Consider the following 23,366-nt stretch of genomic DNA (forward strand, 5'->3'; position numbering starts at 1 on the left):
AGGGGAAAGCTGTAACTCTGTGAGATGATTTCACAGAACACAAAGAAGTTTCTCAGAAAGCTTCTTTCTCTTTGTTATCGGAGGATATTTCCTTTGGCCCTATAGTCTTCAAAGGGATCCGAAATATCTGTTCTCAGATTCCACAGAAATAGGGCTAGCAAAGAGATCCTCGAAATACACATGTAACTCTGTGAGATGAATTTACAGAACACTAAGCAGTTTCGCAGAAAGCTTCTTTCCAGATTTCATCTGACGATATTTCCTTTTTCACCATAGCCCTCTATGGGCTTCCAAATATCACTTTGCCAATTCCACAAGAACTGTCTTAGCGAAAGGCTTCTTGAGGGGAAAGCTGTAACTCTGTGAGATGATTTCACAGAACACAAAGAAGTTTCTCGGAAAGCTTCTTTCTCTTTGTTATCGGAGGATTTTTCCTTTGGCCCTATAGTCTTGAAAGGCATCCGAAATATCTTTTCTCAGTTTCCACAGAAATAGGGCTAGCAAAGAGATCCTCGAAATACACATGTAACTCTGTGAGATGAATTCACAGAACACTAAGCAGTTTCTCAGAAAGCTTCTTTCCAGATTTCATCTGAGGATATTTCCTTTTTCACCATAGCCCTCTATGGGCTTCCAAATATCACTTTGCCAATTCCACAAGAACTGTCTTAGCGAAAGGCTTCTTCAGGGGAAAGCTGTAACTCTGTGAGATGATTTCACAGAACACAAAGAAGTTTCTCAGAAAGCTTCTTTCTCTTTGTTATCGGAGGATATTTCCTTTGGCCCTTTAGTCTTCAAAGGGATCCGAAATATTTGTTCTCAGATTCCACAGAAATAGGGCTAGCAAAGAGATCCTCGAAATACACATGGAACTCTGTGAGATGAATTAACAGAACACTAAGCCGTTTCTCAGAAAGCTTCCTTCCAGATTTCATCTGAGGATATTTCCTTTTTCACCATAGTCCTCTATGGGCTTCCAAATATCACTTTGCCAATTCCACAAGAACTGTCTTAGCGAAAGGCTTCTTGAGGGGAAAGCTGTAACTCTGTGAGATGATTTCACAGAACACAAAGAAGTTTCTCAGAAAGCTTCTTTCTCTTTGTTATCCGAGGATATTTCCTTTGGCCCTATAGTCTTCAAAGGGATCCGAAATATCTGTTCTCAGATTCCACAGAAATAGGGCTAGCAAAGAGATCCTCGATATACACATGTAACTCTGTCAGATGAATTAACAGAACACTAAGCAGTTTCTCAGAAAGCTTCTTTCCAGATTTCATCTGAGGAATTTCCTTTTTCACCATAGCCCTCTATGAGCTTCCAAATATCACTTTGCCAATTCCACAAGAACTGTCTTAGCGAAAGGCTTCTTGAGGGGAAAGCTGCAACTCTGTGAGATGATTTCACAGAACACAAAGAAGTTTCTCAGAAAGCTTTTTTCTCTTTGTTATCCGAGGATATTTCCTTTGGCCCTATAGTCTTCGAAGGGATCCGAAATATGTGTTCTCAGATTCCACAGAAATAGGGCTAGCAAAGAGATCCTCGAAATACACATGTAACTCTGTGAGATGAATTCACAGAACACTAAGCAGTTTCGCAGAAAGCTTCTTTCCAGATTTCATCTGAGGATATTTCCTTTTTCACCATAGCCCTCTATGGGCTTCCAAATATCACTTTGCCAATTCCACAAGAACCGTCTTAGCGAAAGGCTTCTTGAGGGGAAAGCTGTAACTCTGTGAGATGATTTCACAGAACACAAAGAAGTTTCTCGGAAAGCTTCTTTCTCTTTGTTATCGGAGGATTTTTCCTTTGGCCCTATAGTCTTGAAAGGGATCCGAAATATCTTTTCTCAGTTTCCACAGAAATAGGGCTAGCAAAGAGATCCTCGAAATACACATGTAACTCTGTGAGATGAATTCACAGAACACTAAGCAGTTTCTCAGAAAGCTTCTTTCCAGATTTCATCTGAGGATATTTCCTTTTTCACCATAGCCCTCTAGGGGCTTCCAAATATCACTTTGCCAATTCCACAAGAACTGTCTTAGCGAAAGGCTTCTTCAGGGGAAAGCTGTAACTCTGTGAGATGATTTCACAGAACACAAAGAAGTTTCTCAGAAAGCTTCTTTCTCTTTGTTATCGGAGGATATTTCCTTTGGCCCTTTAGTCTTCAAAGGGATCCGAAATATTTGTTCTCAGATTCCACAGAAATAGGGCTAGCAAAGAGATCCTCGAAATACACATGGAACTCTGTGAGATGAATTAACAGAACACTAAGCCGTTTCTCAGAAAGCTTCCTTCCAGATTTCATCTGAGGATATTTCCTTTTTCACCATAGCCCTCTATGGGCTTCCAAATATCACTTTTCCAATTCCACAAGAACTGTCTTAGCGAAAGGCTTCTTGAGGGGAAAGCTGCAACTCTGTGAGATGATTTCACAGAACACAAAGAAGTTTCTCAGAAAGCTTTTTTCTCTTTGTTATCCGAGGATATTTCCTTTGGCCCTATAGTCTTCGAAGGGATCCGAAATATGTGTTCTCAGATTCCACAGAAATAGGGCTAGCAAAGAGATCCTCGAAATACACATGTAACTCTGTGAGATGAATTCACAGAACACTAAGCAGTTTCGCAGAAAGCTTCTTTCCAGATTTCATCTGAGGATATTTCCTTTTTCACCATAGCCCTCTATGGGCTTCCAAATATCACTTTGCCAATTCCACAAGAACTGTCTTAGCGAAAGGCTTCTTGAGGGGAAAGCTGTAACTCTGTGAGATGATTTCACAGAACACAAAGAAGTTTCTCGGAAAGCTTCTTTCTCTTTGTTATCGGAGGATTTTTCCTTTGGCCCTATAGTCTTGAAAGGGATCCGAAATATCTTTTCTCAGTTTCCACAGAAATAGGGCTAGCAAAGAGATCCTCGAAATACACATGTAACTCTGTGAGATGAATTCACAGAACACTAAGCAGTTTCTCAGAAAGCTTCTTTCCAGATTTCATCTGAGGATATTTCCTTTTTCACCATAGCCCTCTATGGGCTTCCAAATATCACTTTGCCAATTCCACAAGAACTGTCTTAGCGAAAGGCTTCTTGAGGAGAAAGCTGTAACTCTGTGAGATGATTTCACAGAACACAAAGAAGTTTCTCAGAAAGCTTCTTTCTCTTTGTTATCGGAGGATATTTCCTTTGGCCCTATAGTCTTCAAAGGGATCCGAAATATCTGTTCTCAGATTCCACAGAAATAGGGCTAGCAAAGAGATCCTCGAAATACACATGTAACTCTGTGAGATGAATTAACAGAACACTAAGCAGTTTCTCAGAAAGCTTCTTTCCAGATTTCATCTGACGATATTTCCTTTTTCACCATAGCCCTCTATGGGCTTCCAAATATCACTTTGCCAATTCCACAAGAACTGTCTTAGCGAAAGGCTTCTTCAGGGGAAAGCTGTAACTCTGTGAGATGATTTCACAGAACACAAAGAAGTTTCTCAGAAAGCTTCTTTCTCTTTGTTATCGGAGGATATTTCCTTTGGCCCTATAGTCTTCAAAGGGATCCGAAATATCTGTTCTCAGATTCCACAGAAATAGGGCTAGCAAAGATATCCTCGAAATACACATGTAACTCTGTGAGGTGAATTAAAAAAACACTAAGCAGTTTCGCAGAAAGCTTCTTTCCAGATTTCATCTGACGATATTTCCTTTTTCAGCATAGACCTCTATGGGCTTCCAAATATCACTTTGCCAATTCCACAAGAACTGTCTTAGCGAAAGGCTTCTTGAGGGGAAAGCTGTAACTCTGTGAGATGATTTCACAGAACACAAAGAAGTTTCTCAGAAAGCTTCTTTCTCTTTGTTATCGGAGGATATTTCCTTTGGCCCTATAGTCTTCAAAGGGATCCGAAATATCTGTTCTCAGATTCCACAGAAATAGGGCTAGCAAAGAGATCCTCGAAATACACATGTAACTCTGTGAGATGAATTAACAGAACACTAAGCAGTTTCGCAGAAAGCTTCTTTCCAGATTTCATCTGACGATATTTCCTTTTTCACCATAGCCCTCTATGGGCTTCCAAATATCACTTTGCCAATTCCACTAGAACTGTCTTAGCGAAAGGCTTCTTGAGGGGAAAGCTGTAACTCCGTGAGATGATTTCACAGAACACAAAGAAGTTTCTCAGAAAGCTTCTTTCTCTTTGTTATCGGAGGATTTTTCCTTTGGCCCTATAGTCTTCAAAGGGATCCGAAATATCTGTTCTCAATTTCCACAGAAATAGGGCTAGCAAAGAGATCCTCGAAATACACATGTAACTCTGTGAGATGAATTAACAGAACACTAAGCAGTTTCTCAGAAAGCTTCTTTCCAGATTTCATCTGACGATATTTCCTTTTTCACCTTAGCCCTCTATGGGCTTCCAAATATCACTTTGCCAATTCCACAAGAACTGTCTTAGCGAAAGGGTACTTGAGGGGAAAGCTGTAATTCTGTGAGATGATTTCACAGAACACAAAGAAGTTTCTCAGAGAGCTTCTTTCTCTTTGTTATCAGAGGATATTTCCTTTGGCCCTCTAGTCTTCAAAGGGATCCGAAATATCTGTTTTCAGATTCCACAGAAATAGGACTAGCAAAGAGATCCTCGAAATACACATGTAACTCTGTGAGATGAAATAACAGAACACTAAGCAGTTTCGCAAAAACTTCTTTCCAGATTTCATCTGACGATATTTCCTTTTTCACCATAGCCCTCTATGGGCTTCCAAATATCACTTTGCCAATTCCACAAGAACTGTCTTAGCGAAAGGCTTCTTCAGGGGAAAGCTGTAACTCTGTGAGATGATTTCACAGAACACAAAGAAGTTGCTCAGAAAGCTTCTTTCTCTTTGTTATCGGAGGATTTTTCCTTTGGCCCTATTTTCTTCAAAGGGATCCGAAATATCTTTTCTCAGTTTCCACAGAAATAGGGCTAGCAAAGAGATCCTCGAAATACACATGTAACTCTGTGAGATGAATTCACAGAACACTAAGCAGTTTCGCAGAAAGCTTCTTTCCAGATTTCATCTGAGGATATTTCCTTTTTCACCATAGCCCTCTATGGGCTTCCAAATATCACTTTGCCAATTCCACACGAACTGTCTTAGCGAAAGGCTTCTTCAGGGGAAAGCTGTAACTCTGTGAGATGATTTCACAGAACACAAAGAAGTTTCTCAGAAAGCTTCTTTCTCTTTGTTATCGGAGGATATTTCCTTTGGCCCTATAGTCTTCAAAGGGATCCGAAATATCTGTTCTCAGATTCCACAGAAATAGGGCTAGCAAAGAGATCCTCGAAATACACATGTAACTCTGTGAGATGAATTAACAGAACACTAAGCAGTTTCGCAGAAAGCTTCTTTCCAGATTTCATCTGACGATATTTCCTTTTTCACCATAGCCCTCTATGGGCTTCCAAATATCACTTTGCCAATTCCACAAGAACTGTCTTAGCGAAAGGCTTCTTGAGGGGAAAGCTGTAACTCTGTGAGATGATTTCACAGAACACAAAGAAGTTTCTCAGAAAGCTTCTTTCTCTTTGTTATCGGAGGATTTTTCCTTTGGCCCTATAGTCTTCAAAGGGATCCGAAATATCTTTTCTCAGTTTCCACAGAAATAGGGCTAGCAAAGAGATCCTCGAAATACACATGTAACTCTGTGAGATGAATTCACAGAACACTAAGCAGTTTCTCAGAAAGCTTCTTTCCAGATTTCATCTGAGGATATTTCCTTTTTCACCATAGCCCTCTATGGGCTTCCAAATATCACTTTGCCAATTCCACAAGAACTGTCTTAGCGAAAGGCTTCTTCAGGGGAAAGCTGTAACTCTGTGAGATGATTTCACAGAACACAAAGAAGTTTCTCAGAAAGCTTCTTTCTCTTTGTTATCGGAGGATATTTCCTTTGGCCCTATAGTCTTCAAAGGGATCCGAAATATCTGTTCTCAGATTCCACAGAAATAGGGCTAGCAAAGAGATCCTCGAAATACACGTGTAACTCTGTGAGATGAATTTACAGAACACTAAGCAGTTTCTCAGAAAGCTTCTTTCCAGATTTCATCTGAGGATATTTCCTTTTTCACCATAGCCCTCTATCGGCTTCCAAATATCACTTTGCAAATTCCACAAGAACTGTCTTAGCGAAAGGCTTCTTCAGGGGAAAGCTGTAACTCTGTGAGATGATTTCACAGAACACAAAGAAGTTTTTCAGAAAGCTTCTTTCTCTTTGTTATCCGAGGATATTTCCTTTGGCCCTGTAGTCTTCAAAGGGATCCGAAATATCTGTTTTCAGGTTCCACAGAAATAGGACTAGCAAAGAGATCCTCGAAATACACATGTAACTCTGTGAGATGAATTAACAGAACACTAAGCAGTTTCGCAGAAAGCTTCTTTCCAGATTTCATCTGACGATATTTCCTTTTTCACCATAGCCCTCTATGGGCTTCCAAATATCACTTTGCCAATTCCACAAGAACTGTCTTAGCGAAAGGCTTCTTGAGGGGAAAGCTGTAACTCTGTGAGATGATTTCACAGAACACAAAGAAGTTTCTCGGAAAGCTTCTTTCTCTTTGTTATCGGAGGATTTTTCCTTTGGCCCTATAGTCTTCAAAGGGATCCGAAATATCTTTTCTCAGTTTCCACAGAAATAGGGCTAGCAAAGAGATCCTCGAAATACACATGTAACTCTGTGAGATGAATTCACAGAACACTAAGCAGTTTCTCAGAAAGCTTCTTTCCAGATTTCATCTGAGGATATTTCCTTTTTCACCATAGCCCTCTATGGGCTTCCAAATATCACTTTGCCAATTCCACAAGAACTGTCTTAGCGAAAGGCTTCTTCAGGGGAAAGCTGTAACTCTGTGAGATGATTTCACAGAACACAAAGAAGTTTCTCAGAAAGCTTCTTTCTCTTTGTTATCGGAGGATATTTTCTTTGGCCCTTTAGTCTTCAAAGGGATCCGAAATATTTGTTCTCAGATTCCACAGAAATAGGGCTAGCAAAGAGATCCTCGAAATACACATGGAACTCTGTGAGATGAATTAACAGAACACTAAGCCGTTTCTCAGAAAGCTTCCTTCCAGATTTCATCTGAGGATATTTCCTTTTTCACCATAGTCCTCTATGGGCTTCCAAATATCACTTTGCCAATTCCACAAGAACTGTCTTAGCGAAAGGCTTCTTGAGGGGAAAGCTGTAACTCTGTGAGATGATTTCACAGAACACAAAGAAGTTTCTCAGAAAGCTTCTTTCTCTTTGTTATCCGAGGATATTTCCTTTGGCCCTATAGTCTTCAAAGGGATCCGAAATATCTGTTCTCAGATTCCACAGAAATAGGGCTAGCAAAGAGATCCTCGAAATACACATGTAACTCTGTCAGATGAATTAACAGAACACTAAGCAGTTTCTCAGAAAGCTTCTTTCCAGATTTCATCTGAGGATATTTCCTTTTTCACCATAGCCCTCTATGGGCTTCCAAATATCACTTTGCCAATTCCACAAGAACTGTCTTAGCGAAAGGCTTCTTTAGCGGAAAGCTGTAACTCTGTGAGATGATTTCAGAGAACACAAAGAAGTTTCTCAGAAAGCTTCTTTCCCATTGTTATCGGAGGATATTTCCTTTGGCCCTATAGTCTTCCAAGCGATCCGAAATATCTGTTCTCAGTTTCCACAGAAATAGGGTTAGCAAAGATATCCTCGAAATACACATGTAACTCTGTGAGATGAATTCACAGAACACTAAGCAGTTTCTCAGAAAGCTTCTTTCCAGATTTCATCTGACAATATTTCCTTTTTCACCATAGCCCACTATGGGCTTCCAAATATCACTTTGCCAATTCCACAAGAACTGTCTTAGCGAAAGGCTTCTTGAGGGGAAAGCTGTAACTCTGTGAGATGATTTCACAGAACACAAAGAATTTTCTCAGAAAGCTTCTTTCTCTTTGTTATCGGAGGATATTTCCTTTGGCCCTATAGTCTTGAAAGGGATCTGAAATATCTGTTCTCAGATTCCACAGAAATAGGGCTAGCAAAGAGATCCTCGAAATACACATGGAACTCTGTGAGATGAATTAACAGAACACTAAGCAGTTTCTCAAAAAGCTTCTTTCCAGATTTCATCTGACGATATTTCCTTTTTCACCATAGCCCTCTATGGGCTTCCAAATATCACTTTACCAATTCCACAAGAACTGTCTTAGCGAAAGGCTTCTTGAGGGGAAAGCTGTAACTCTGTGAGATGATTTCACAGAACACAAAGAAGTTTCTCAGAAAGCTTCTTTCTCTTTGTTATGGGAGGATATTTCCTTTGGCCCTATAGTCTTCCAAGGGATCCGAAATATCTGTTTTCAGATTCCACAGGAATAGGGCTAGCAAAGAGATCCTCGAAATACACATGTAACTATGTGAGATGAATTAACAGAACACTAAGCAGTTTCTCAGAAAGCTTCTTTCCAGATTTCATCTGACGATATTTCCTTTTTCACCATAGCCCTCTATGGGCTTCCAAATATCACTTTGCCAATTCCACAAGAACTGTCTTAGCGAAAGGCTTCTTGAGGGGAAAGCTGTAACTATGTGAGATGATTTCACAGAACACAAAGAAGTTTCTCAGAAAGCTTCTTTCTCTTTGTTATCAGAGGATATTTCCTTTGGCCCTAGTCTTCAAAGGGATCCGAAATATCTGTTCTCAGATTCCACAGAAATAGGGCTAGCAAAGAGATCCTCGAAATACACATGTAACTCTGTGAGATGAATTAACAGAACACTAAGCAGTTTCTCAGAAAGCTTCTTTCCAGATTTCATCTGAGGATATTTCCTTTTTCACCATAGCCCTCTATGGGCTTCCAAATATCACTTTGCCAATTCCACAAGAAGTGTCTTAGCGAAAGGCTTCTTGAGGGGAAAGCTGTAACTCTGTTAGATGATTTCACAGAACACAAAGACGTTTCTCAGAAAGCTTCTTTCTCTTTGTTATCGGAGGATATTTCCTTTGGCCCTATAGTCTTCAAAGGGATCCGAAATATGTGTTCTGAGATTCCACAGAAATAGGGCTAGCAAAGAGATCCTCGAAATACACATGTAACTCTGTGAGATGAATTAACAGAACACTAAGCAGTTTCTCAGAAAGCTTCTTTTCAGATTTCATCTGAGGATATTTCCTTTTTCACCATAGCCCTCTATGGGCTTCCAAATATCACTTTACCAATTCCACAAGAACTGTCTTAGCGAAAGGCTTCTTGAGGGGAAAGCTGTAACTCTGTGAGATGATTTCACAGAACACAAAGAAGTTTCTCAGAAAGCTTCTTTCTCTTTGTTATCGGAGGATATTTCCTTTGGCCCTATAGTCTTCCAAGGGATCCGAAATATCTGTTCTCAGATTCCACAGAAATAGGGCTAGCAAAGAGATCCTCGAAATACACATGTAACTATGTGAGATGAATTAACAGAACACTAAGCAGTTTCTCAGAAAGCTTCTTTCCAGATTTCATCTGTGGATATTTCCTTTTTCACCATAGCCCTCTATGGGCTTCCAAATATCACTTTGCCAATTCCACAAGAACTGTCTTAGCGAAAGGCTTCTTGAGGGGAAAGCTGTAACTCTGTGAGATGATTTCACAGAACACAAAGAAGTTTCTCAGAAAGCTTCTTTCTCTTTGTTATCGGAGGATATTTCCTTTGGCCCTATAGTCTTGAAATGGATCTGAAATATCTGTTCTCAGATTCCACAGAAATAGGGCTAGCAAAGAGATCCTCGAAATACACATGTAACTATGTGAGATGAATTAACAGAACACTAAGCAGTTTCTCAGAAAGCTTCTTTCCAGATTTCATCTGAGGATATTTCCTTTTTCACCATAGCCCTCTATGGGCTTCCAAATATCACTTTGCCAATTCCACAAGAACTGTCTTAGCGAAAGGCTTCTTGAGGGGAAAGCTGTAACTCTGTGAGATGATTTCACAGAACACAAAGAAGTTTCTCAGAAAGCTTCTTTCTCTTTGTTATCGGAGGATATTTCCTTTGGCCCTATAGTCTTCAAAGGGATCCGAAATATCTGTTCTCAGATTCCACAGAAATAGGGCTAGCAAAGAGATCCTCGAAATACACATGTAACTCTGTGAGATGAATTAACAGAACACTAAGCAGTTTCGCAGAAAGCTTCTTTCCAGATTTCATCTGACGATAATTCCTTTTTCACCATAGCCCTCTATGGGCTTCCAAATATCACTTTGCCAATTCCACAAGAACTGTCTTAGCGAAAGGCTTCTTGAGGGGAAAGCTGTAACTCTGTGAGATGATTTCACAGAACACAAAGAAGTTTCTCAGAAAGCTTCTTTCTCTTTGTTATCGGAGGATATTTCCTTTGGCCCTATAGTCTTCAAAGGAATCCGAAGTATCTCTTCTCACATTCCACAGAAATAGGGCTAGCAAAGAGATCCTCGAAATACACATGTAACTCTGTGAGATGAATTAACAGAACACTAAGCAGTTTCTCAGAAAGCTTCTTTCCAGATTTCATCTGAGGATATTTCCTTTTTCACCATAGCCCTCTATGGGCTTCCAAATATCACTTTGCCAATTCCACAAGAAGTGTCTTAGCGAAAGGCTTCTTGAGGGGAAAGCTCTAACTCTGTGAGATGATTTCACAGAACACAAAGACGTTTCTCAGAAAGCTTCTTTCTCTTTGTTATCGGAGGATATTTCCTTTGGCCCTATAGTCTTCAAAGGAATCCGAAATATTTGTTCTCAGATTCCACAGAAATAGGGCTAGCAAAGAGATCCTCGAAATACACATGTAACTCTGTGAGATGAATTAACAGAACACTAAGCAGTTTCTCAGAAAGCTTCTTTTCAGATTTCATCTGAGGATATTTCCTTTTTCACCATAGCCCTCTATGGCCTTCCAAATATCACTTTGCCAATTCCACAAGAAGTGTCTTAGCGAAAGGCTTCTTGAGGGGAAAGCTGTAACTCTGTGAGATGATTTCACAGAACACAAAGACGTTTCTCAGAAAGCTTCTTTCTCTTTGTTATCGGAGGATATTTCCTTTGGCCCTATAGTCTTCAAAGGGATCCGAAATATGTGTTCTGAGATTCCACAGAAATAGGGCTAGCAAAGAGATCCTCGAAATACACATGTAACTCTGTGAGATGAATTAACAGAACACTAAGCAGTTTCTCAGAAAGCTTCTTTTCAGATTTCATCTGAGGATATTTCCTTTTTCACCATAGCCCTCTATGGGCTTCCAAATATCACTTTGCCAATTCCACAAGAACTGTCTTAGCGAAAGGCTTCTTGAGGGGAGAGCTGTAACTCTGTGAGATGATTTCACAGAACACAAAGAAGTTTCTCAGAAAGCTTCTTTCTCTTTGTTATCGGAGGATATTTCCTTTGGCCCTATAGTCTTGAAAGGGATCTGAAATATCTGTTCTCAGATTCCACAGAAATAGGGCTAGCAAAGAGATCCTCGAAATACACATGTAACTCTGTGAGATGAATTCACAGAACACTAAGCAGTTTCTCAGAAAGCTTCTTTCCAGATTTCATCTGAGGATATTTCCTTTTTCACCATAGGCTCTATGGGCTTCCAAATATCACTTTGCCAATTCCACAATAACTGTCTTAGCGAAAGGCTTCTTGAGGGGAAAGCTGTAACTCTGTGAGATGATTTCACAGAACACAAAGAAGTTTCTCAGAAAGCTTCTTTCTCTTTGTTATCGGAGGATATTTCCTTTGGCCCTATAGTCTTCCAAGGGATCCGAAATATCTGTTCTCAGATTCCACAGAAATAGGGCTAGCAAAGAGATCCTCGAAATACACATGTAACTATGTGAGATGAATTAACAGAACACTAAGCAGTTTCTCAGAAAGCTTCTTTCCAGATTTCATCTGAGGATATTTCCTTTTTCACCATAGCCCTCTATGGGCTTCCAAATATCACTTTGCCAATTCCACAAGAACTGTCTTAGCGAAAGGCTTCTTGAGGGGAAAGCTGTAACTCTGTGAGATGATTTCACAGAACACAAAGAAGTTTCTCAGAAAGCTTCTTTCTCTTTGTTATCGGAGGATATTTCCTTTGGCCCTATAGTCTTCAAAGGGATCCGAAATATCTGTTCTCAGATTCCACAGAAATAGGGCTAGCAAAGAGATCCTCGAAATACACATGTAACTCTGTGAGATGAATTAACAGAACACTAAGCAGTTTCTCAGAAAGCTTCTTTCCAGATTTCATCTGAGGATATTTCCTTTTTCACCATATCCCTCTATGGGCTTCCAAATATCACTTTGCCAATTCCACAAGAACTGTCTTAGCGAAAGGCTTCTTCAGGGGAAAGCTGTAACTCTGTGAGATGATTTCACAGAACACAAAGAAGTTTCTCAGAAAGCTTCTTTCTCTTTGTTATCCGAGGATATTTCCTTTGGCCCTATAGTCTTCAAAGGGATCCGAAATATCTGTTCTCAGATTCCACAGAAATAGGGCTAGCAAAGAGATCCTCGAAATACACATGGAACTCTGTGAGATGAATTAACAGAACACTAAGCAGTTTCGCAGAAAGCTTCTTTCCAGATTTCATCTGACGATAATTCCTTTTTCACCATAGCCCTCTATGGGCTTCCAAATATCACTTTGCCAATTCCACAAGAACTGTCTTAGCGAAAGGCTTCTTGAGGGGAAAGCTGTAACTCTGTGAGATGATTTCACAGAACACAAAGAAGTTTCTCAGAAAGCTTCTTTCTCTTTGTTATCGGAGGATATTTCCTTTGGCCCTATAGTCTTCAAAGGAATCCGAAGTATCTCTTCTCACATTCCACAGAAATAGGGCTAGCAAAGAGATCCTCGAAATACACATGTAACTCTGTGAGATGAATTAACAGAACACTAAGCAGTTTCGCAGAAAGCTTCTTTCCAGATTTCATCTGACGATAATTCCTTTTTCACCATAGCCCTCTATGGGCTTCCAAATATCACTTTGCCAATTCCACAAGAACTGTCTTAGCGAAAGGCTTCTTGAGGGGAAAGCTGTAACTCTGTGAGATGATTTCACAGAACACAAAGACGTTTCTCAGAAAGCTTCTTTCTCTTTGTTATCGGAGGATATTTCCTTTGGCCCTATAGTCTTCAAAGGGATCCGAAATATGTGTTCTGAGATTCCACAGAAATAGGGCTAGCAAAGAGATCCTCGAAATACACATGTAACTCTGTGAGATGAATTAACAGAACACTAAGCAGTTTCTCAGAAAGCTTCTTTTCAGATTTCATCTGAGGATTTTTCCTTTTTCACCATAGCCCTCTATGGGCTTCCAAATATCACTTTGCCAATTCCACAAGAACTGTCTTAGCGAAAGGCTTCTTGAGGGGAAAGCTGTAACTCTGTGAGATGATTTCACAGAACACAAAGAAGTTTCTCAGAAAGCTTCTTTCTCTTTGTTATCGGAGGATATTTCCTTTGGCCCTATAGTCTTGAAATGGATCTGAAATATCTGTTCTCAGATTCCACAGAAATAGGGCTAGCAAAGAGATCCTCGAAATACACATGTAACTATGTGAGATGAATTAACAGAACACTAAGCAGTTTCTCAGAAAGCTTCTTTCCAGATTTCATCTGAGGATATTTCCTTTTTCACCATAGCCCTCTAAGGGCTTCCAAATATCACTTTGCCAATTCCACAAGAACTGTCTTAGCGAAAGGCTTCTTGAGGGGAAAGCTGTAACTCTGTGAGATGATTTCACAGAACACAAAGAAGTTTCTCAGAAAGCTTCTTTCTCTTTGTTATCGGAGGATATTTCCTTTGGCCCTATAGTCTTCAAAGGGATCCGAAATATCTGTTCTCAGATTCCACAGAAATAGGGCTAGCAAAGAGATCCTCGAAATACACATGTAACTCTGTGAGATGAATTAACAGAACACTAAGCAGTTTCGCAGAAAGCTTCTTTCCAGATTTCATCTGACGATAATTCCTTTTTCACCATAGCCCTCTATGGGCTTCCAAATATCACTTTGCCAATTCCACAAGAACTGTCTTAGCGAAAGGCTTCTTGAGGGGAAAGCTGTAACTCTGTGAGATGATTTCACAGAACACAAAGAAGTTTCTCAGAAAGCTTCTTTCTCTTTGTTATCGGAGGATATTTCCTTTGGCCCTATAGTCTTCAAAGGAATCCGAAGTATCTCTTCTCACATTCCACAGAAATAGGGCTAGCAAAGAGATCCTCGAAATACACATGTAACTCTGTGAGATGAATTAACAGAACACTAAGCAGTTTCTCAGAAAGCTTCTTTCCAGATTTCATCTGAGGATATTTCCTTTTTCACCATAGCCCTCTATGGGCTTCCAAATATCACTTTGCCAATTCCACAAGAAGTGTCTTAGCGAAAGGCTTCTTGAGGGGAAAGCTCTAACTCTGTGAGATGATTTCACAGAACACAAAGACGTTTCTCAGAAAGCTTCTTTCTCTTTGTTATCGGAGGATATTTCCTTTGGCCCTATAGTCTTCAAAGGAATCCGAAATATTTGTTCTCAGATTCCACAGAAATAGGGCTAGCAAAGAGATCCTCGAAATACACATGTAACTCTGTGAGATGAATTAACAGAACACTAAGCAGTTTCTCAGAAAGCTTCTTTTCAGATTTCATCTGAGGATATTTCCTTTTTCACCATAGCCCTCTATGGCCTTCCAAATATCACTTTGCCAATTCCACAAGAAGTGTCTTAGCGAAAGGCTTCTTGAGGGGAAAGCTGTAACTCTGTGAGATGATTTCACAGAACACAAAGACGTTTCTCAGAAAGCTTCTTTCTCTTTGTTATCGGAGGATATTTCCTTTGGCCCTATAGTCTTCAAAGGGATCCGAAATATGTGTTCTGAGATTCCACAGAAATAGGGCTAGCAAAGAGATCCTCGAAATACACATGTAACTCTGTGAGATGAATTAACAGAACACTAAGCAGTTTCTCAGAAAGCTTCTTTTCAGATTTCATCTGAGGATATTTCCTTTTTCACCATAGCCCTCTATGGGCTTCCAAATATCACTTTGCCAATTCCACAAGAACTGTCTTAGCGAAAGGCTTCTTGAGGGGAGAGCTGTAACTCTGTGAGATGATTTCACAGAACACAAAGAAGTTTCTCAGAAAGCTTCTTTCTCTTTGTTATCGGAGGATATTTCCTTTGGCCCTATAGTCTTGAAAGGGATCTGAAATATCTGTTCTCAGATTCCACAGAAATAGGGCTAGCAAAGAGATCCTCGAAATACACATGTAACTCTGTGAGATGAATTCACAGAACACTAAGCAGTTTCTCAGAAAGCTTCTTTCCAGATTTCATCTGAGGATATTTCCTTTTTCACCATAGGCTCTATGGGCTTCCAAATATCACTTTGCCAATTCCACAATAACTGTCTTAGCGAAAGGCTTCTTGAGGGGAAAGCTGTAACTCTGTGAGATGATTTCACAGAACACAAAGAAGTTTCTCAGAAAGCTTCTTTCTCTTTGTTATCGGAGGATATTTCCTTTGGCCCTATAGTCTTCCAAGGGATCCGAAATATCTGTTCTCAGATTCCACAGAAATAGGGCTAGCAAAGAGATCCTCGAAATACACATGTAACTATGTGAGATGAATTAACAGAACACTAAGCAGTTTCTCAGAAAGCTTCTTTCCAGATTTCATCTGAGGATATTTCCTTTTTCACCATAGCCCTCTATGGGCTTCCAAATATCACTTTGCCAATTCCACAAGAACTGTCTTAGCGAAAGGCTTCTTGAGGGGAAAGCTGTAACTCTGTGAGATGATTTCACAGAACACAAAGAAGTTTCTCAGAAAGCTTCTTTCTCTTTGTTATCGGAGGATATTTCCTTTGGCCCTATAGTCTTCCAAGGGATCCGAAATATCTGTTCTCAGATTCCACAGAAATAGGGCTAGCAAAGAGATCCTCGAAATACACATGTAACTCTGTGAGATGAATTAACAGAACACTAAGCAGTTTCTCAGAAAGCTTCTTTCCAGATTTCATCTGAGGATATTTCCTTTTTCACCATATCCCTCTATGGGCTTCCAAATATCACTTTGCCAATTCCACAAGAACTGTCTTAGCGAAAGGCTTCTTCAGGGGAAAGCTGTAACTCTGTGAGATGATTTCACAGAACACAAAGAAGTTTCTCAGAAAGCTTCTTTCTCTTTGTTATCCGAGGATATTTCCTTTGGCCCTAGAGTCTTCAAAGGGATCCGAAATATCTGTTCTCAGATTCCACAGAAATAGGGCTAGCAAAGAGATCCTCGAAATACACATGTAACTCTGTGAGATGAATTAACAGAACACTAAGCAGTTTCGCAGAAAGCTTCTTTCCAGATTTCATCTGACGATAATTCCTTTTTCACCATAGCCCTCTATGGGCTTCCAAATATCACTTTGCCAATTCCACAAGAACTGTCTTAGCGAAAGGCTTCTTGAGGGGAAAGCTGTAACTCTGTGAGATGATTTCACAGAACACAAAGAAGTTTCTCAGAAAGCTTCTTTCTCTTTGTTATCGGAGGATATTTCCTTTGGCCCTATAGTCTTCAAAGGAATCCGAAGTATCTCTTCTCACATTCCACAGAAATAGGGCTAGCAAAGAGATCCTCGAAATACACATGTAACTCTGTGAGATGAATTAACAGAACACTAAGCAGTTTCTCAGAAAGCTTCTTTCCAGATTTCATCTGAGGATATTTCCTTTTTCACCATAGCCCTCTATGGGCTTCCAAATATCACTTTGCCAATTCCACAAGAAGTGTCTTAGCGAAAGGCTTCTTGAGGGGAAAGCTCTAACTCTGTGAGATGATTTCACAGAACACAAAGAAGTTTCTCAGAAAGCTTCTTTCTCTTTGTTATCGGAGGATATTTCCTTTGGCCCTATAGTCTTCAAAGGAATCCGAAATATGTGTTCTGAGATTCCACAGAAATAGGGCTAGCAAAGAGATCCTCGAAATACACATGTAACTCTGTGAGATGAATTAACAGAACACTAAGCAGTTTCTCAGAAAGCTTCTTTTCAGATTTCATCTGAGGATATTTCCTTTTTCACCATAGCCCTCTATGGGCTTCCAAATATCACTTTACCAATTCCACAAGAACTGTCTTAGCGAAAGGCTTCTTGAGGGGAAAGCTGTAACTCTGTGAGATGATTTCACAGAACACAAAGAAGTTTCTCAGAAAGCTTCTTTCTCTTTGTTATCGGAGGATATTTCCTTTGGCCCTATAGTCTTCCAAGGGATCCGAAATATCTGTTCTCAGATTCCACAGAAATAGGGCTAGCAAAGAGATCCTCGAAATACACATGTAACTATGTGAGATGAATTAACAGAACACTAAGCAGTTTCTCAGAAAGCTTCTTTCCAGATTTCATCTGAGGATATTTCCTTTTTCACCATAGCCCTCTATGGGCTTCCAAATATCACTTTGCCAATTCCACAAGAACTGTCTTAGCGAAAGGCTTCTTCAGGGGAAAGCTGTAACTCTGTGAGATGATTTCACAGAACACAAAGAAGTTTCTCAGAAAGCTTCTTTCTCTTTGTTATCGGAGGATATTTCCTTTGGCCCTATAGTCTTCAAAGGGATCCGAAATATCTGTTCTCAGATTCCACAGAAATAGGGCTAGCAAAGAGATCCTCGAAATACACATGTAACTCTGTGAGATGAATTAACAGAACACTAAGCAGTTTCTCAGAAAGCTTCTTTCCAGATTTCATCTGAGGATATTTCCTTTTTCACCATAGCCCTCTATGGGCTTCCAAATATCACTTTGCCAATTCCACAAGAACTGTCTTAGCGAAAGGCTTCTTCAGGGGAAAGCTGTAACTCTGTGAGATGATTTCACAGAACACAAAGAAGTTTCTCAGAAAGCTTCTTTCTCTTTGTTATCCGAGGATATTTCCTTTGGCCCTATAGTCTTCAAAGGGATCCGAAATATCTGTTCTCAGATTCCACAGAAATAGTTCTAGCAAAGAGATCCTCGAAATACACATGTAACTCTGTGAGATGAATTAACAGAACACTAAGCAGTTTCGCAGAAAGCTTCTTTCCAGATTTCATCTGACGATAATTCCTTTTTCACCATAGCCCTCTATGGGCTTCCAAATATCACTTTGCCAATTCCACAAGAACTGTCTTAGCGAAAGGCTTCTTGAGGGGAAAGCTGTAACTCTGTGAGATGATTTCATAGAACACAAAGACGTTTCTCAGAAAGCTTCTTTCTCTTTGTTATCGGAGGATATTTCCTTTGGCCCTATAGTCTTCAAAGGGATCCGAAATATGTGTTCTGAGATTCCACAGAAATAGGGCTAGCAAAGAGATCCTCGAAATACACATGTAACTCTGTGAGATGAATTAACAGAACACTAAGCAGTTTCTCAGAAAGCTTCTTTTCAGATTTCATCTGAGGATATTTCCTTTTTCACCATAGCCCTCTATGGGCTTCCAAATATCACTTTACCAATTCCACAAGAACTGTCTTAGCGAAAGGCTTCTTGAGGGGAAAGCTGTAACTCTGTGAGATGATTTCACAGAACACAAAGAAGTTTCTCAGAAAGCTTCTTTCTCTTTGTTATCGGAGGATATTTCCTTTGGCCCTATAGTCTTCCAAGGGATCCGAAATATCTGTTCTCAGATTCCACAGAAATAGGGCTAGCAAAGAGATCCTCGAAATACACATGTAACTCTGTGAGATGAATTTACAGAACACTAAGCAGTTTCTCAGAAAGCTTCTTTCCAGATTTCATCTGACGATATTTCCTTTTTCACCATAGCCCTCTATGGGCTTCCAAATATCACTTTGCCAATTCCACAAGAACTGTCTTAGCGAAAGGCTTCTTGAGGGGAGAGCTGCAACTCTGTGAGATGATTTCACAGAACACAAAGAAGTTTCTCAGAAAGCTTCTTTCTCTTTGTTATCCGAGGATATTTCCTTTGGCCCTATAGTCTTGAAAGGGATCTGAAATATCTGTTCTCAGATTCCACAGAAATAGGGCTAGCAAAGAGATCCTCGAAATACACATGTAACTCTGTGAGATGAATTCACAGAACACTAAGCAGTTTCTCAGAAAGCTTCTTTCCAGATTTCATCTGAGGATATTTCCTTTTTCACCACAGGCTCTATGGGCTTCCAAATATCACTTTGCCAATTCCACAATAACTGTCTTAGCGAAAGGCTTCTTGAGGGGAAAGCTGTAACTCTGTGAGATGATTTCACAGAACACAAAGAAGTTTCTCAGAAAGCTTCTTTCCCTTTGTTATCGGAGGATATTTCCTTTGGCCCTATAGTCTTCCAAGGGATCCGAAATATCTGTTCTCAGATTCCACAGAAATAGGGCTAGCAAAGAGATCCTCGAAATACACATGTAACAATGTGAGATGAATTAACAGAACACTAAGCAGTTTCTCAGAAAGCTTCTTTCCAGATTTCATCTGAGGATATTTCCTTTTTCACCATAGCCCTCTATGGGCTTCCAAATATCACTTTGCCAATTCCACAAGAAGTGTCTTAGCGAAAGGCTTCTTGAGGGGAAAGCTGTAACTCTGTGAGATGATTTCACAGAACACAAAGAAGTTTGTCAGAAAGCTTCTTTCTCTTTGTTATCGGAGGATATTTCCTTTGGCCCTATAGTCTTCAAAGGGATCCGAAATATCTGTTCTCAGATTCCACAGAAATAGGGCTAGCAAAGAGATCCTCGAAATACACATGTAACTCTGTGAGATGAATTAACAGAACACTAAGCAGTTTCTCAGAAAGCTTCTTTCCAGATTTCATCTGAGGATATTTCCTTTTTCACCATAGCCCTCTATGGGCTTCCAAATATCACTTTGCCAATTCCACAAGAACTGTCTTAGCGAAAGGCTTCTTCAGGGGAAAGCTGTAACTCTGTGAGATGATTTCACAGAACACAAAGAAGTTTCTCAGAAAGCTTCTTTCTCTTTGTTATCCGAGGATATTTCCTTTGGCCCTTTAGTCTTCAAAGGGATCCGAAATATCTGTTCTCAGATTCCACAGAAATAGGGCTAGCAAAGAGATCCTCGAAATACACATGTAACTCTGTGAGATGAATTCACAGAACACTAAGCAGTTTCGCAGAAAGCTTCTTTCCAGATTTCATCTGACGATAATTCCTTTTTCACCATAGCCCTCTATGGGCTTCCAAATATCACTTTGCCAATTCCACAAGAACTGTCTTAGCGAAAGGCTTCTTGAGGGGAAAGCTGTAACTCTGTGAGATGATTTCACAGAACACAAAGAAGTTTCTCAGAAAGCTTCTTTCTCTTTGTTATCGGAGGATATTTCCTTTGGCCCTATAGTCTTCAAAGGAATCCGAAGTATCTCTTCTCACATTCCACAGAAATAGGGCTAGCAAAGAGATCCTCGAAATACACATGTAACTCTGTGAGATGAATTAACAGAACACTAAGCAGTTTCTCAGAAAGCTTCTTTCCAGATTTCATCTGAGGATATTTCCTTTTTCAACATAGCCCTCTATGGGCTTCCAAATATCACTTTGCCAATTCCACAAGAAGTGTCTTAGCGAAAGGCTTCTTGAGGGGAAAGCTCTAACTCTGTGAGATGATTTCACAGAACAGAAAGACGTTTCTCAGAAAGCTTCTTTCTCTTTGTTATCGGAGGATATTTCCTTTGTCCCTATAGTCTTCAAAGGAATCCGAAATATTTGTTCTCAGATTCCACAGAAATAGGGCTAGCAAAGAGATCCTCGAAATACACATGTAACTCTGTGAGATGAATTAACAGAACACTAAGCAGTTTCTCAGAAAGCTTCTTTTCAGATTTCATCTGAGGATATTTCCTTTTTCACCATAGCCCTCTATGGGCTTCCAAATATCAGTTTGCCAATTCCACAAGAACTGTCTTAGCGAAAGGCTTCTTGAGGGGAAAGCTGTAACTCTTTGAGATGATTTCAAAGAACACAAAGAAGTTTCTCAGAAAGCTTCTTTCTCTTTGTTATCGGAGGATATTTCCTTTGGCCCTATAGTCTCCAAAGGGATCCGAAATATCTGTTCTCAGATTCCACAGAAATAGGGCTAGCAAAGAGATCCTCGAAATACACATGTAACTATGTGAGATGAATTAACAGAACACTAAGCAGTTTCCCAGAGAGCTTCTTTCCAGATTTCATCTGACGATATTTCCTTTTTCACCATAGCCCTCTATGGGCTTCCAAATATCACTTTGCCAATTCCACAAGAACTGTCTTAGCGAAAGGCTTCTTGAGGGGAAAGCTGTAACTCTGTGAGATGATTTCACAGAACACAAAGAAGTTTCTCAGAAATCTTCTTTCTCTTTGTTATCGGAGGATATTTCCTTTGGCCCTATAGTCTTCAAAGGGATCCGAAATATCTGTTCTCAGATTCCACAGAAATAGGGCTAGCAAAGAGATCCTTGAAATACACATGTAACTCTGTCAGATGAATTAACAGAACACTAAGCAGTTTCTCAGAAAGCTTCTTTCCAGATTTCATCTGAGGATATTTCCTTTTTCACCATAGCCCTCTAAGGGCTTCCAAATATCACTTTGCCAATTCCACAAGAACTGTCTTAGCGAAAGGCTTCTTTAGGGGAAAGCTGTAACTCTGTGAGATGATTTCAGAGAACACAAAGAAGTTTCTCAGAAAGCTTCTTTCTCTTTGTTATCGGAGGATATTTCCTTTGGCCCTATAGTCTTCCAAGGGATCCGAAATATCTGTTCTCAGTTTCCACAGAAATAGGGCTAGCAAAGAGATCCTCGAAATACACATGGAACTCTGTGAGATGAATTAACAGAACACTAAGCAGTTTCTCAGAAAGCTTCTTTCCAGATTTCATCTGACGATATTTCCTTTTTCACCATAGCCCTCTATGGGCTTGCAAATATCACTTTGCCAATTCCACAAGAACTGTCTTAGCGAAAGGCTTCTTGAGGGGAAAGCTGTAACTCTGTGAGATGATTTCACAGAACACAAAGAAGTTTCTCAGAAAGCTTCTTTCTCTTTGTTATCGGAGGATATTTCCTTTGGCCCTATAGTCTTCAAAGGGATCCGAAATATCTGTTCTCTGATTCCACAGAAATAGAGCTAGCTAAGAGATCCTCGAAATACACATGTAACTCTGTGAGATGAATTAACAGAACACTAAGCAGTTTCGCAGAAAGCTTCTTTCCAGATTTCATCTGACGATATTTCCTTTTTCACCATAGCCCTCTATGGGCTTCCAAATATCACTTTACCAATTCCAAAAGAACTGTCTTAGCGAAAGGCTTCTTGAGGGGAAAGCTGTAACTCTGTGAGATGATTTCACAGAACACAAAGAAGTTTCTCAGAAAGCTTCTTTCTCTTTGTTATCGGAGGATATTTCCTTTGGCCCAATAGTCTTCCAAGGGATCCGAAATATCTGTTCTCAGATTCCACAGAAATAGGCTAACAAAGAGATCCTCGAAATACACATGTAACTATGTGAGATGAATTAACAGAACACTAAGCAGTTTCTCAGAAAGCTTCTTTCCAGATTTCATCTGAGGATATTTCCTTTTTCACCATAGCCCTCTATGGGCTTCCAAATATCACTTTGCCAATTCCACAAGAACTGTCTTAGCGAAAGGCTTCTTCAGGGGAAAGCTGTAACTCTGTGAGATGATTTCACAGAACACAAAGAAGTTTCTCAGAAAGCTTCTTTCTCTTTGTTATCGGAGGATATTTCCTTTGGCCCTATAGTCTTCAAAGGGATCCGAAATATCTGTTCTCAGATTCCACAGAAACAGGGCTAGCAAAGAGATCCTCGAAATACACATGTAACTCTGTGAGATGAATTAACAGAACACTAAGCAGTTTCTCAGAAAGCTTCTTTACAGATTTCATCTGAGGATATTTCCTTTTTCACCATAGCCCTCTATGGGCTTCCAAATATCACTTTGTCAATTCCACAAGAAATGTCTTAGCGAAAGGCTTCTTGAGGGGAAAGCTGTAACTCTGTGAGATGATTTCACAGAACACAAAGAAGTTTCTCAGAAAGCTTCTTTCTGTTTGTTATCGGAGGATATTTCCTTTGGCCCTATAGTCTTCAAAGGGATCCGAAATATGTGTTCTGAGATTCCACAGAAATAGGGCTAGCAAAGAGATCCTCGAAATACACATGGAACTCGGTGAGATGAATTAACAGAACACTAAGCAGTTTCTCAGAAAGCTTCTTTTCAGATTTCATCTGAGGATATTTCCTTTTTCTCCATAGCCCTCTATGGGCTTCCAAATATCACTTTGCCAATTCCACAAGAACTGTCCTAGCGAAAGGCTTCTTGAGGGGAAAGCTGTAACTCTTTGAGATGATTTCAAAGAATACAAAGAAGTT

The sequence above is a fragment of the Macaca nemestrina genome, chromosome 11, assembly GCF_043159975.1.
Source record: "Macaca nemestrina isolate mMacNem1 chromosome 11, mMacNem.hap1, whole genome shotgun sequence".
Lineage (NCBI taxonomy): Eukaryota > Metazoa > Chordata > Mammalia > Primates > Cercopithecidae > Macaca > Macaca nemestrina.